Below are 17,467 nucleotides of genomic sequence, written 5' to 3'. Positions count from 1 at the left end.
TAGTGCAGCCAGCTCCAGCCTTGGCACTGAGCAATCCGCTACTCCTGTATCAGCATCCCTGAGCTCCGCGAGGCTCCATAACCCGGCTTGAAGTGTGTACGTGCAATTCACTGAGTACCTACTATGTGTCAAGCACTAAGCTAGGCACGGGGGATGTAAAATACCAAAATTCCTGTCCTGGAGTTTTGCCAGTTTTTGAAATGAACAAGAATTCGGGTCTCTCTTTTGAGTCCACCACAGCCTAGTAGAGAAGATGAATCACTGCAAACAGTGCCATGAATTACCTTCCAAGAGAATAGCATTTTCACAAATACTTTCAAATGCCTTAGAGAAAAACAAGGAGAGCATTAATGGAATTCAGAGGTGGAAGCAAGAAAGCCTCCTGAGCAGGTGGCAAATGCAGTAATCTTGCAGAGATGAGGAGGGGTTTTCAGTGCAAAAGTTAGTTCAATGGAGTTTGAAAAACAGGCAGGAATTAAGACTAGAAAAGCTTGAATGACAGGTTTTGGCATTTTCACTTAATCTGGAGAGAAATGGGCAGCCATTAATTTTTTTTTCAATTTTTTTTCCCTATGCATGAAATGTTTTCAAGTAAAGAAATTTTGGGAAGAGAACTGAGTTTGGTGTTCCCCCCACCACCACCACCACCCTTTTTTTTTTTTTTTTTTTAAAGTTTCTGGACTGGAAAGAGGTAAGCAAGAAAATTACATAGGAAACTATTGCAGTAATCTATGGAAAGCAATAAAATCTGCTGGTACTAAAAAGGCATTGGAGAATGAAAAGACAGTGGATGGATTAGAGTTGCATTTCAACAGTAGAATCTTCCAGAACTGGCAAGAGATTGAATTTAATTTTCCTCACTAATTATGTTTTGCTTAAATTATTATTTAAATTAGTTGGCATTCCTGGAGCAGCCCAAAAACATCTTAACTGAAAGGAGAAGCCAGATTGCAAATTAAAAGTGAATAATCCCCACATGGATAATTGAGTCAATTATACAGTGTGTTGAATACATACAAATACGTTTAGTTCCACAACCACTCCACACACTCCCCAATTTATGCATATCTGAAGAAGATGTATGTGAATCAACACAAATTATAGGTCCCTGATCCAAACACAGATTACTTTACCTGGCACAACTTTAAAGAGGTTCTAGTTCTCTCAATCTTCAAATCATTTCCCTTTTGTCTTGATTCATTGCCTGAAGTGGAGCTACTAACCTGCTTAAACTGTTTCAAATCTACAGTGAAGTTCACCTCCTCCTTCTCAGTTGCCTTGAAAAATAATTGCTATTTTGAACAAGGTAGTTCAAATACTGAATCTCTATAACCTTGGACAAAATATCAATCTCACTTAGCTTCCCATTACTAATCTGTAATGTGGGGATGAGAGTAATGTCTGCTCCCCTGTACTGTGGTAAGGATTAGGTAATATGATGTGCACCTTCAAGAAACGCTCTACCCTTCTTATACAATAAAGCACAGACTTCCAAGTTTCTCACAAGAGAGTCATTGATGGACACAGAGGCCTCTTGCTCTGTTTCTCTCCTTGTGCAATGATAGATTGGTTACTTCTTATTATCATTTGTTTCTAAAAAGGCTTGGTGCTGTGAATAATTTCGCCCCTCAAATATTTGAGAGCCTCACCCAAGATATTTCTGCATTCTCTAGAATACAGGCATATATGTCCGTGAAAAAGTCCTCTAGGTTATCCAACAGTTGCCACCTGCTATAGAACAGGAACTATATTTCCTGAAGGCAAAATTTCATGACCACTCCCCACCCTTACCCTCCAAATTCATTGACTCATCTTCATGATAGATCCGAGCCCAGATCTGCTGCTCTCATTTATTACCAATAAGCCATGCTGAATGCATCGTTTTTCCACGTCCCTACCTTCACTGCAAACTTCCACCAAGACAAACTTTTTGACATTCTGTGTTAGCCAGGTCCTGTAGGAAACAACCTGACTTACATTCTTGTGCCTCACTGAGGGCTGTAAATGCAAGGAAGTAGGAATGAGGGCAAAGGGAATTAAGAAAGACAGGAGGAAATCGAATACAAGGTGGCATGTTATACAACTGGTTACAGCTTCAAAACCTAGCCTACACATCAGTACTGTACAGAGAGTCTATTTGGAGTCATTATAACTTAGGAGTAGAAGAAGAAAAAATTGCCTGCAAACTCTTTGAAAGAGTTTTTTTTTCCTCTTTGTCTCTCTTGTTGGTCCAAATTAATCCTATGGTTCCTACCACCTCTACATTTCTAGGGTGTGCAACATGATGACTAAGCAGCTCCACTGCAGAGTCTACAGCCTTCATGGGGCTGGTAAAGATGGAACTGAGTAGGAACCCATGACTAAGTTCCCACGTGTACGCCCCTCCAGATTACTTCCCTCTGGACTCCTGAGTGTTAGTAAATGGCAAAAGCTGTAAGACCAGGGAACAGTTCAGAGTTTCCAGAGGAGTTAACCCTTCCTTCTGAGTATGAGCTTTGTCTTTTTTGGAGTCCCTCCCTTTTGGTGGGTTCCTACTCGAAGACCTCTTTGTGTTCTTTTCCTGTACCCTCACTGCACATTCATCCTCTCCCTGCTAGGCATGATTTATATGTTTGATAGTCAGTGAAGTAGAACGAAGTGTGAGCCTTTTCCCAGAAGACTCCTCCAATCCTAAATGAGCTCTGGACACAACAAGGAGGCACACCCAAATCCATCTTCCAACATCCCATCCCCTCAAAAGTGAGTATTATCTTTGAAAGATGGGTAACACCTACTCACCCACTGGAATAGAATCTGAGTCCAGAAATCCAGGCTAGCTGAAATGACATTTTAAACATGTGGTATATATTATTAAGTTGGGCAGGTGTGCAGACATTTTATTATGCACCCCACATTGTCCCTGCAATAAGTTGACTAATTAAGAAATATTTTGGAAGTTATTAGTCCTCCAACTCAATACTTAGTTTTTCAGGTCCATCTATGTTATGGTTTGGATATGAGTCTTCCCCCACAAGCTCCCATGTTAATGCAGGAATATTATGAGGTAAAGTGATTGGATTGTGAGAGCTGGAACCCAACAAGTCCATCCTAATTTAAATGGACTAACTGCAGGAGGTAGATGTGGCCTTCTCTCTGACTATTCCCAGCTGCCCCACTATGCCCTTCGTCTTTGATGCTTTTATCTTGGGCCCAGAGTAATGGACTTGGATGACCATGGAATGAATCTCTGAAACCATGAGCCAATATAAACTTTCCCTCCTTTAAGTCATTCTTGTCAAGTACTGTCACCACAGCAATGCAAAGCTGATTAACACACTCCATCAAGGAGTCACATCGGGCAGAAGACTAGAACCACCTCATCTGCCCATAGCGGGCTAACTATAAAGCGTGTGCTTCCTGCTCAGCTGTTTTAAAACCTTTGCTGTGAAAGCCATTGGCCCCGCTTTCCTCCTCCTCACCCAACGCTAAACAGACACTTCCCCCTCCACACCATCACTCAGTCACAGTTTCTAGCCCTGTTTTTAGCTCTGTAGTCAGCACTTGCCTCATAGGTGTGAGAATCAATTTGGGTGTAACTGAAGAACACCCTTTAAGATGGTAAACATGTAGTTATTTGTTCCACATTTCCCCCCAGATTCCCAGGGGAATGAAGTTTATTACACGTTTTTATTTTGAGTTGGTTATGTGAATGTTCCTGTTATTGTGAGATACATGAGGAATAAAGAATGCTTGAACATTATCTATTCCCTGAGTATTTGCATAAGAGGCTGTGATGTGAAAAGGAAAAAAAAAAGCTTAGAAAAAAAAAGAAAAGAAAGAATAATATCAAGGTTGCAGGTAGGTCACATTAAAAAAAAAAAAAACAGTATTTATGTTCACTCACCCTTCACCAGAAGGAGGATGGAATAGGCAATAGGAGGGAAGCCTTTATTGAAATGTAGAAAATACACACTTTGTGATATATGAACAGATATCTTTATAACTATTCTCAAACTTAAAGTTGAAAACCAGCTCAAATTATCACCCCTCCATTTTCATTTGCACCTAGTTTCTTCCATTCTACTTCCCAGAGGCCTGAGCCATTTAAAGGACTGATATTCACACATAAGATGTGTGAAAGACTGAGTGGTTTCTTCAGTAATTTTCACCTGTGAACACCATGAACACCATTTGAAAAAAAAAATTAGATGGTGCCTCCCATATAGACATGTGAGAGTGAGGCAAGATTACAGATTGCCTTCTACCCAATGACTAGTGAAGGAGATTTTAAAAAATAGTAAATGCCACAAATAAACAACAGAAAAAAAATTAACAGCAAAATGACAAGGAATGAAAGCATAACCAAATAATACAATTGAAAAAGTGTTAGCCAAATAAACAGATTCTGTTGCTGGGTCTTAAAGGTGGGCCTCAACTTGCTGAAACCATCTCGGAAAAGAAGGGGTTCACAAACTCATGAGAATTCTCTTTATATCCCCCCAACTTGCAGAGGTGCAGAATTGGAGGTAAACAGTCAGTCAGTAGAAGTCTTGGGAAATCCTGGAGAATATGAAACCTGAGGGCTGATGCAGGAACTGGTGAAGGTTAGAAGAGGCCCCTAAGGTATCCTTTTTGACACCTCTGAGCAAGAAAAAAAATATATATATATATAGCATTAAGACAGGAAAAAAAATTGCAGGGCTGGGATTGTGGCTCAGTGGTATTGCACTTACCTAGCATGTGTGAAGCACTGGATTTGATTCTCAGCACCACAAAGCATAAATAAATAAAACAAGAGTATTGTGTCCATCTACAACTGAAAGGAATTTTTTAAAAATTATATCTAAGGACTGGGGTTGTGGCTCATAGGTAGAGTTCTCGCCTAGCATGTGTGAAGCACTGGATTCTATCCTCAGCACCACATAAAATAAAATAAAGATATTGTGTCTACCTAGAACTAAAAAATAAATATTTTTTAAAAAATTACATCTAATTTTCTCAAACAACAAATAGGGAGCTAGCAAACTGAAGACAGAAAATAAGAAGATACTCCAAGGCAACAAGCCAGTGAAAACATGGAAGCCTCAGGGAAAATAACTTTGCCTCAAGCTCTCTGCCTCATTGTTAACACTGCAGAAACCCACAGGCACCTGAGTCCTTTCCCTGTCCTAAGCAGAAACGAAAAAATGAAATGGAAAGTGAACAACCAGGGCTGACTCAAGAGGAATCAGAGGCTCTGGGGCTCCACAATTAAAGAAGAGCTGATTGGAAGCCTGTGGGTACCCCCTCAGGTTGGACATGCCCCTCCTGTGTGTTGTGAGTCCTAATACAGGACTATTAACAAAATCACAGAGCTGGGAAAATAAAAACTAATCCCCGTAAGCTTTGATTAAAAAGTAAATTTTTAAAAAAGTAAATAGAATACAAATACTGAGCCATCTAGATGGCATTTCTGATGGGAAGGCCAATTGGTCTCACATTAATAAGCAAAAGAAGCAAGAAGACTTTGGCACAATATCAGGGAAAATAGAGCCGGGGCAGAGCTGTCCATGCCAGACACAAGTAAAACAGGGAGCAGTGCCATGGCAACTATGCAGGATTCTACAGGAAAATATAAGAAATAAAAGTATATAGCATACCAAAAACAGATGAAAATTCCACGTGCATGTTCAAGATGAACATAGTAAGGAAATTAATTCCCTAGAACAAGAACTAAAAGACAATTTGAAAAAAAACAACAAAATTAGATAAAAAGCACAAAAACCAAAGAAAAAAAATTGAGAACTGAAAACTCAGCATTTCCTAGCTATTACCTAAATTGGAAACTGCAAGAAACAGACTAGACACAATTGCAAATTTAATTATTGACAGAGAGGAAAGCTATTTATGGTGAATGCAAAAGAATGAGACAGAAAGTAGATATTGAGAACAAAGAAAAACCAATCTAAAGATCAATGTGTCCCCAAGGCCAAGAACTCAAAAAATAGACCAAAAATAAAAGAATAATAAAAAAGCACATTCAAATATTATAATAGTGTCTGGCTCCATTTTTCATGTTTAACTGCTGACAGCTTTCCTGGCCCACTACTCCTTTTTCCCCTTCTGTCCCATATCTGGGCAAAGAAGCCAAAGTGCTCCCTCTTGAGCACAGGTAAGAAATTCAAAGCCCAGAAGCTCCTGACTACTTGGGGGAAACCATCACCTGGACCCCACTCCTTAATCACCACAAAACCCTAAGTCAGATGCCCTCCCCTGCTCTTTCAAGCAATTTTTAGGTCTGTTTGACAGCTGACCTGTTCTCTCCAGAAAGTCTCATCCATGTAATATTTTCACACCTTCCTCTAATAATGTGTGTGTCATCATCAGTCTAGGTACCAAAACAAATTTGGAGCAGGGAGTCCATTTTGCCTCTCTTGGGATGACCAAAATAAATATTTAATAGAAGACCATTTCCCTAGAATGTTGGAAAAACTGAAACTGCAGTTTAATGAAAGGGTAAATTGTTTTCCAGAAGAACTAATATCGAATAATGATGCTGGGACAAATTCTAATAAAATGACCAAACTCCAAATAAAAAGAAATAATTATTCAGGCAGTCAAGTGAAATGAGCATCTCATTTACAAAAGTACAAAAATCAACAATTCTCAGACTTCTCCATAGCAATGTCTAAAACATTTTCATAAAAGTGTATCATGTCTAGGCAAAATGCTATTCAAATATGAAAGCAAAAGTTAAATATTATCAAACATGATTGCATCCATACTTCTCATGAGCTATTTTGGAAAAACTGATAGTTGAAACTAAACCAAAGGAGCAATTAGTGAAAATAAGAATTTCAGAATGGAGATATTATGGCACATAGTGAACATTAAATCTATATAAAATAAAATGTAGTTAAAATAGGAATCATGCTTATGAAATTAAATTTATTTTGTAATGTTTGATTATATATTCTGCAGTGTTTGATTATTATAATGTGAAATTAGTATATAGCTAAGAGAACTGATTTTAAAATGAACAAAATGGGTGGAATAAAATTTTAAGAGTACCAATTGCTTTATCTTTCATGGCAAGAAAATAATAAATGTATCATGAATGGAATACATCTTTAATAAATTGACTATAACTTCTTACATTTTTCATGATTTTTTTAAAAATGTGCAGAGGTGGCTCTCTAGAGAGCTGCAGTCTTAATGCCACTCAGAGAGTGTGGAAATACTTTCCCCACTCATTTTGTTCAATCTACTCAGTAATCAGAAAAACTCTTATTTTGAAAACAATATAAGCAACTTAGCATATATCACTTACTTTCTAAATCATGTTGTCATTACTTCTAAAGGCATTTGAGTTTGTGGCTCCTGTGTTAGAGGGATCTCTAACATCTAACATCTCTTGTTAAAGGAACAATTCTATAAAATATGGCGATTTCTTCAGTTTATTTCCCTTCTTTTATCCATTTTAATAAAAAGCATTTCTATATATTTATATCCTATATGTTATATATATAGCATATAGATTTATATCACATATCTCATATATTAAATATATAGCATATAGATAGCATAAAGGGATTACCAGAATTAGGTCTGGTTAATGTTCATGATGTTTATTTGTTTGGTAAGATCTTCTGTAATTTTCTGCCTTCTACTTTGCATCTCCCTGTATTACTTGAATCTCCAATGATGAGAATGAATTATTTTTATGAAAACAGGAAAGTTATTATTCGAAACCAATGAAAACAAAGAAAAATAGTTATGAATATATATACATATATATTTATGAATGTACAGTTATATATATTGTTGATATATATACATATGTATTTATGTATATATAATGGATATGTATATGTGTGTGTATGAATACACACACACACACACACACACACACACATAGTATTAAATAGTTAACATTCCAACAAAAATACTTTAGAAGACCTAAACATTAACATCATTCTTGTAGCAATTTGTAAATAGTATTAATTCATTAAATATTTTCAAAATTTACTTAAGTTTTTTGTGTTAAAGTAAAGAAATGTCCAAAGTAAATTATTCATACTACTGCATTTGAAAAGAATCCAAACATATATCTCTTCAGTATAATTGCCCATCTTTTATTTACACAGGATTTTAAAAGGCTTTCTTTTTAATGTTTGCTTAGATTAGTAAATTGAAGAGATGAGTGCAGTTACTCTTTCAGGATCAGAGTCAGCATAGCATTACTAAAGATAAATGATGCTTCTAAAAAGCCAAATAGCCACAGGGGTCTTTATCTACCTTTTTAGAGCCATAGATAACTACACAACACCGTACCACTGGCATGATTCCACCCTGTGTCCTGAATGTTCCAGCCTGGCATGCCCATTCTCTGTCTGTCCCTAGTCTTGTGACACACTTCCCTGATGATTTCCACCGCTCCAGAAGGGATTATGGATGTAAAGGTATCTTGGTTATTGCAATGCCTAAGGTAGAGCCCCAAATCACAGTCTCATACAATGATGAGACTCCCCAAAGTGTCAATAGTAACTGTAGAGAAACCAAACCTTCAGGCCTTCTTGATCCATTTAGATCACACTTTCTACTGTCCCAACCACCAATTTACTCTTTTCTCTCAACTCTCAGAGGTTTATCATATGAAGCATACATTTAGGCAAAGATCATATAGGATGGTTTCATCATTAGCCAACTATCATAAAAGCAAAGTTTCATCCTTAAACTTCCTTGGATACCTTAAAATGCCTTGTATCATCTTAGTCTCTACCTCTTAAATCATACTGATAGCCCTTGGATAAAATTAAACTAATTCAAGTCATTTTACAATGAAGATCTAACATCTCATTTGGAAAGCCAATTTAGTTAAAGATTTATGTCCCTTGACTGGTCATGCTCTTGCATTCCTATCTCCAGTGGGACCTTCATTCCAAAGTCTCCATGTCTGAGGCCGCTGGGGTAGGGGGCGCACAGAGGTCTTCTTCAGGCATCTCTGCTGAGCCTCCCTAGTGGAAAGGAGGGAGTATCTTGAAGAGCCTATGCTGACTCAGTACCCAGTACTTTTCCATTTGGAACCTTTCCCCTTACCTCTTCCCACTTCTATCTCTACTCTAGAGTCCACAAAAACTTCTAGAGCTCTTTGTATGAAGCTCTTTCAACATTAAGACAACCCCCATATCCATACTGATGCATGGTGTGGGTGTGTGTGTGTGTGTGTGTGTATCCATGGAAAAGGTGAAAGGCCGCCCCACTACCTTCAGTTTTAGACTCTTGCCTGCTCCTTCACAGTAAGTGACTAAAACTTTACCTTTTTCTTCTTTGGCTTGTTCCTATTATCAGTTAGTCTGATATTTAACAGCTCAGCTCCCTCTCCTGGCTGGCTTAGCTGAGCTCAAGACAACTGGTCCTTGAAGACATTGTCTTTGGCTGCTGTGCAGCTCCCAGATTCACCCTTGTACCTCTTCTTACTGAGTCTAAATTCTTATGCATTTCTTTTTACTTTACCAAAGTCATTTGCATTTGAAACCTTAGCTGACTTAATCATAAAGGCATGCTGATCACAAAAAGTCAACAAAAATAAGATTGCAAAGATACAGAAAATAAATGGTAATGCATATCCTAAGAATCCTGGGAAATGGTATCCAGAGGTTGTTCCAGTTGACTGTTGGAGAGAAATTCTTTTACTCAAACTACAGGAATGCCCGCAAGAAGAAAGACAGATAGAGATTCTTACCAAGATTTGGGGCAGGAGAAAAAAATCAGGTGGTCAGAATTATATATTGTATGACCTCCATTATTTCTAAGGAGGCAGCATTGCCAAAATGAAAAGGTGGCAAGTTAAAGAGTCTGAAGGCTTAACTAGCTGTGGAGAATGACTGAGGAGCTGGCTTGACTGGGAAGCATTGCCATGAGAATATAGAACAATGCCAGTCTGCATAACTGAGTACTTTCACCACAGACAGCCTGAGAAAGAGATATAATGGAAGTTAGACTTTTTTTGGTATTGAACCCAGGAGCACTTAACCATTGAGCCACATTCCCATTCCTTTTTTATATTTTATTTAGAGACAGGATCTCACTGAGTTGCTTAAGACCTCGATAAATTGCTGAGGCTGGATTTGAACTTACAATCCTCCTGCCTCAGCCTCCGAAGCCACTGGGACTACAGGTGTGTGCCACCACACCTGACAGGAATTAGACATTTTACATGAAATATTTTCTAAATTTTATGTTTTCTGCTTATGTATCCCTTGTTTTCAGTTATAATTCTGAAATTTAAAAAGAATACCAAAATAAAAATACATTTACCAAATTGAAGTCTATCATAAGTTGAAGACAATAAGTCAAAATACTGAAACAAATTTTTAAGAAAATATTTTATTTCAAAAAAAGAAGAAATATCATTGTAATCACTTCCAAATAATCTTTTTAGAATATCTATTTGAAAAATAGTTGTCTTGATTTTGTCCAGTATAAAATACCAACGTACATATGAATAGCCAGCAGAGGGAGCCAAAACCATGCATGTAATTTTTTTTTTCTAAGTTTTTGTTGTTTTAGGAAAGCGGATTATCAAAAATTTCAAAATGCGTTGAAACACCTTTGTCTTTCAAGAACCTAGAAAAAAACATATAAATCGTATAACTTGATAACAGTATGGTGCCAAGTACTTTACGGAAAAATTTAAAGCTAAAATGGTCTTCTGAATCTGAAGCAATTAGAAGAAAATGTATCTTTCCCTCCCTTCCTCTCTTTATTGTACTTTTTGTTTTCTCTGAGACTTCTTTATAGTAACAACCCAAAGCAAGGTAATTTGTATACCATATCAGTTGAAAACTTCTATGAATTGTGTGAAAACTTTTTCAGTTCTGATTACAGGGATCATATTGGTCACACATATGTTGAAAAGAAGCAGGAAAGTCTTAGTTCCTACCTCTTAAATCAGGCTTTGAGCATGTCTCAGGAAATGGAAGGAAAAGTTTCTAGTGCAAACTTGTTGAAAATCAATTTCCTAAAACTACACATAAGCATCTCTCTATTTTCTGGATGACATCTGACTTGGGGTGTTTTGTTTATAAACAAGAGAATCTGATTCTGACTAGATTAAGAGAAGAAGGAATTTACTGAAAGGATGCTGGTTTGTAGTATCATTTCAATAATTTTTGAGAGTTGATAATTGAAATTATAAGTGTATATTGTATATATCTTTATGTTCAGAAATTTGAAAATTTTATAAATTATATAATTCCTAGAAAAAAAATAACTGTCCAAAATTTACATAAGAAGAAATAGAATATAACAGAATATGACTATTTTTAAATGAATGCATTATTTAAAAGCTTTGTATATAAAAAATGAAGAAAACCCAACAAAACAAAAACAAGGGAACTCTTCAGGTCCAGATGATTTGACTGGCAAGTTTTATCAAACACTTAAGAATGAAGCATTTCATCTGAAACAAAGCCTTCCAGAGAAGAGAAAAAGATAAAGTACCCCTAACTCCTTTTATGAGGCTAGCATTACCTTGATATCAAAGTCCTACAGTGAACTTCCAAGAAGATGGAGAAGTTGTGCTTTTTTTTCTATTCTGCTCACTAATTCAAGCTAAGTATTGCAATTTTTCTGAATAAAACAAATATAAGATGATTCTGAAAGGTGGGGAGAAGAAGTCAAGCTGGCTGGTGACCTTAAATATGAGGAATGGCACAGTACTAAGTACCCTGGGTTCTCTTTTTACTTAGTATTTCCCTGGGTATTTGAAGACTAGGTAATGAAGATTCTGGCAATCCAGAAATGCTAATGGGCACAGGTGAGTAAGCCCTCAAAACCTGGGCTCTGTATTCAAAGGACCAAAAAAGGGACCGCCTATTCATACAGAAAACTTTTAAACAACAGTCCTTTTATTCCAGCCAAAGACCACAAAAAACACTCTGTCCTCACCCCCATCAGCCATGACCAAGAGGAGAGACCTTGATCCATTCTGGGCAGGCTGTAGCAATGTACCACCACCACAACAGGATAAACCCACACCAAGACACATCACATTCTAAAAGCTAAAAACAAAGACAAAAAAAAAAAAAAATATCTGGAGAGAAACAGCACATTATCTACAGAGAAAAATCTCAAATGACAACAGATTTCCCATCAGAAAGTATAGAAGCTAAAAGGAAATAGCAAAGCATGTTTTACATAAAGAATGTAAAGAATTAGCAACTCATAATTCTACATCCAGCAAAGATATCCTTCAAAAATAAAGTAGAAATCAAGACATTCTCAGATGAAGGAACACTAAAGAGAAATATTCTCTAGCAAGCCTACCTTAAAAGATAGCCAAAAGCACACTTACTAGTAAAAGACTGACTGCATTCTCCCTAAGATTAAGGACAAGGGGAGGCTGTCTGCTCTTGGCAACATTATATAACATAGTGAACAGAAAGGAAAGGTCAGAAAAGACATAGAGAATAGAGAGGAAGAAATAAAATTGTCCCTATTTGCAGATGACAAATTCCAGCTACATAGAAGATTACAAGTAATCTAAAAAAAAAAACTTTAAGAATTTATAAATTAGTTCAGAAAATTTGAAGGTACAAGATCAACACATACAAAAATCAATAGTATTTCTATATGCCTTCAACAATACTAAAAATGCTATACCATTTTTAATTGCTCAGAAAATGAAATAGGCAGTTATACAGGACTGTTGTGCCAAAAACTACAAAATGATGATGAGAGAAATCAAATATCTAAACACATAAAGAAACATGCTGTGTTCATTAACCGGAAGACTCAAGATAGGAGCAATGCAAATTCTTCCCAAATTGATACTTAGATTTTAATACAATTTCTACTAAATTCTAGAATATATTCTGTAGATATAAACAAGATTATTCCAAAGTGTATATGGAAAAATCTATGATAGTTCAAACAATTTTTAAAAACAAAAATAGGAGAAATCACTCTAGCTAATTTGAAGACTTTACATATCTACCAGAATTAATATATATGTAACTGAATAGAGAGCCCCCAAATAGAGATAGCACTACAAAGTATGGACAACTGATGTTTGGAAAAAAAATAAAACCAATTCAATGGAAGAAAAATAGTCTTTTCAACAGCTGGTGCTGAAACAATTGGGTATTCCTAGACAAAAAAAAAAATAAATAACTTGACCGAAATCTCACACTGCACATCTTCTATAAAACTCAAGATGAATCACATCAAAGTCTTAGAAAATAATACAAAGGTTGGGCACGGTGGCATATGCCTGTAAATCCAGTGGCTCAGGAGGCTGAGACAGCAGGATCACAAGTTGAAAGCCAGCTTCAGCAAAAGCGAGGTGCTAAGCAACTCATTGAGACCCTGGCCCTAAATAAAATACAAAATAGGGCTGGAGATGTGTCTCAGCAGTCTAGTGCCCCTGAGTTCAATCCTGGGTACCAAAAAAAAGAAAAAGAAAAAGAAAAAAGAAAGAAAAGAAAAAGAAACTAATACAAGGGAAAAGGGGATTGGATCAGAGTTCCAAAAGCACAATCCATAAATGACAAAAGTTTATCAATTGGACTTCATCAAATGGAAACTCTGCTCTGAAAAGAACTTATTAGAAGAATGAAAAACACCTTACAGACTGAGAGAAAACATTTGCAAACCACATATCTGACAAAGAACTCATTGCCAGAATATATATAAAACTCTTAGATCACAACAAAAAAAAATCAAATAATACAGTTAGAAATTGGACTAATGACATTAACAAACATTTCACTGAGAATGACATACAGATAGGAAATAAATACATGAAAAAGATGTTCCGTGTTATTAGCCATTAAGCAAATGCAAATTAATGCTACAATGAGATATCACTGCGCACCTATCAGAACAGTTTTAAAAAAATAGTAAGAACACCAAATGCTGACCAGGATGTGGGAAAATTGGATCCCTCATACATTGCTGGTGGAAATACGAAATGATACAGCCATTCTGGAAAACATTTTGACAGCTTCTTACAAAACAAACATACAACTACCATCTGACCCAGCAATTGCCTTCGTGAACATTCCTCAATATCAGTCCTTTTCCAGTGTCCTCTAGCTCAGATGGCCACCTCATCTATTCAATCATGAAATCCTGGAGCCATCTATGGCTCCTCTGTCTTCCTCACTCCTCATCTCTCTTCCATGACAAAGTCCTCCCATCTGTCTTTCTCACTGCAGCAAGAGTGATCTTTTAAAAATGCAAGGATGATCAAGTCACCCACTCCATTGCTTAAGGTGCTTCAATGGTTTCCTGTTGTTTTTTGGTCACAGAAGAAATTCTTCAATGCGATTAAAACGCCGGACATGATATGACCACTGTCTGTTCTACAGAAGCTTCTAAATGCTCCCCTCCCACCTGGCTTCTTCCGGTGTCCAGAACATGCTCTTAACGTTTCCTGCCACAGATCCCTATACATGGTCTTTATCAGAAAACTCTCCTTATATGTAATTCTCACCATTCAACCCCATACCTGTGATGGCTCCCTCAGGGAAGACTTCTGTGTAAAGATTTGCCTGAAAGTCATACCACCTCTCCCTCTTCTCACATTCGTTTATGTGATCACTTGGTTTTTTTCTCTCTCTCTCCTCTACTCTCTGTCAGGTCCATAAGGACACCATATCTGAGAGGTTTCCCCTCCCCTAACCCATTATATTCTAGTATAGTAATGTGCCTGGCACATAAGTGGTACTTGATCAATTAATGAATAAATGAATGGAAAGTCACCATGTAGAATATCTATTCATATTTTATATAAAGGCTATTTGATGCACTATTGAGGAAAAACATTTAAAGTCAGTCACTGATCTCTCTGAATCTATTATATCTGACCTAAAATTTGGCCCATTTATAAAGTACACATAGGCAGCCATACAATAGGGAGGAGGGAAATAATCTGCCTTTATAAACTGTAAGCACAAAATAGAAAATTTTTTCACATTGGGTATGAGTCTAAGTAGTAAATACTGTTGTCAGACATGGACAGTGATGGCAAGAGAGTCACCTCCCTTCCACAGAGTAAAGAAAAATACTTGGAAAAAACCAGAATTTTAGGAAATCTGAAAATATGAAAAAGAGTTTTGTATATCTAGATTAAAATATAAATTTGGAAAAAGAGAAAATTATGAAAGTTTCTTAACCTAGATCATAAATAAATATATATATATATATATGTTCAATATATATATATGATCTCATGGAGCATGAAAGAAAGTAGATGAGAAAGAGAGAAGTGAGGATTTTAAAAATTATGTTATACAAAAATATGAGTTAATTTAAAGCACACAATTCTTAGCATACAGTAAATGTCAACAGCTACTGGACCATCAAGAAATCCACATGCCAAACCGTACCCGCTTGCAGAGCCACTTTGCTGCACACCTCTGGGAGACATCATTGGCTTTGCAGTCAATGTAAAAGGCACCCTCCACTTAACTAGAACACAGCCTGCATGGCCAAAACACTGAAGCCTTGCTGATGTACATGTTCAAAAGTTTCCCAAGTGGGCATCATTCGCTTTCCAGAAAAGCAAAGCAGTCTATAAAGGGAAAAGTTAAATGATTTTTCTGTGATCCAACATCCCAAGGTGTATATATGCAATGGATCTAGGTGGTTATAATGGAGGGTAGACACTAGAAGGGGGGTATAAAAGATTGTTTCAGACGCTATATGGAAAGTCTTCCAAATTAGATGCAAAGTTGTCATGCAAATTGATGTGATATGGCATTGCATAAATGCGCTCAGGGTGACTTGTCTAAATCCTTCAGTGTGCATCAGTTTATATTTAAATGACCTTCTGTAAAATTGCTTTCCTTACAATTTCTATACATATTCATGAAGACACACTGTCAGCACTGAAAGATAGCCAAGCAGAAAAGAGAAAAATCCTATTACACTAACAAGACAATTTCCTTGGTTAATGTAATCAGATAGTACAGCTGCACTCCTTGTTAATCTGAATTTAGTTCAAATAACTAAAGAGCTTTATTTCACTCTGTGATAAAAATTAGACACTCGCAAAGCAAGTTTCTGACAATTCAAATAAATTTATTTTTGTAATAATCATTTTAGTGCAGGAGGCCTTTTTAAAATGCACTGAATTGGCATTAGATCAAGATGAAATAAATCTGATTTATAAAAATGCACCTCATCAATGTCTTGCTAGGTTTCCACACAAGTATCATGAGATGTCTGCTTAGTAATTATGCAATTTTTTACTTTATTTTTTGCTTTACTAGGAAAACTTACCAACCTAATTTGCCAATATACTTTTCAAACCAGATCATTTTAAGCCAGATTAATGCTTAAGACTGAATGACAAGAGGGGACAAACGGGAAGAAGACTTTAATGCTAATTTGCCTAGGATTATTGTTATTATGAAAAAAGGTGACTGATGATATAAAACAGCATTTCCCCAAATGTTCTGATCATGAGACTTACCAAGGATGCATGTTTAAAAATAGTCCTGGAGGTTCTGATTCCTGAGACTTACAGGGGGACTCAGGACTGTATATTATGAAAAGAACCTAGAAACATTTTAGGAAGAGGCCAATTTGGGAAATCTGTAGTATCATAAAAAGAATAGTGGCCTACTCTTATTAATGTTCAAAACCCCAGGTTGCCAGCTCCTCTGTGTCCTCACCCACCTCATTATATCTGAGTAGGTCTAAATGTCCTCAGTTGTAAAAAGTTAAAACAAAAAAAAAGGCAACAAAAATAAGAAGAGTTTGATTGAATCCACAAACTTCACGAAGACTGGTAGATTCCACTCACTGTTGTATCCTCTGCACCTAGTCTGCTGCCTGATGCAAAGCAATTTCCCTTGATGTTTGTTGACCACATGACTAGTTGAGCTGCAAGGTTTCTGTTGGCTTTAAAATGATGTAATTCTAAAATAAACAATAAAACAATTCATTTGTTCCACTATTTACAAATTATTAATTACTCTCAGAATAAAAGAATGCATCAACTGAAAAAAGACCTTTCGTCAGGTGGCGAGGTTGCTCGTGCCTGGTGACGAAGTCAAGGATGTGACTTGAGTAATTTCACCTCTTATCTTCCTCTCAAGGATGTATGGTTAAAAGTAGTGATGGAGGCATTTAGCACAGTGTTTGGCTCACAGTAGATGTTCCATAAAAGTAAGCTGAATCTGGACAACCCAGCAAATTCCTTATAGAACAATGCCAAAGAACAAGTGTTCTTGCTGTGTAGACAGAAGTTCTGATTTTTAGGATTGTTGTTACTTTTGTTCTAAAACATACTGTGAAGTAACAAGTTCAGAATTGTTAGAAGCCTTCGCTAGCACATGTGTATAGTGCAGAAACAAGTGTTTTTGAAACTAATTGCAAAGGAAAATTAAATCCTGAAAACTCTATTTATAACATTTCAAACTTATTACAAAAGCAAAAGCTTTTATTTCTTTTTTAGGAGTTTATTGAATTACACATATAAATACTTCCTTTCGTC

Source organism: Callospermophilus lateralis, chromosome 5 (genome assembly GCF_048772815.1).
Source record: "Callospermophilus lateralis isolate mCalLat2 chromosome 5, mCalLat2.hap1, whole genome shotgun sequence".
Lineage (NCBI taxonomy): Eukaryota > Metazoa > Chordata > Mammalia > Rodentia > Sciuridae > Callospermophilus > Callospermophilus lateralis.
Note: the sequence above shows the minus strand (reverse complement) of the source record.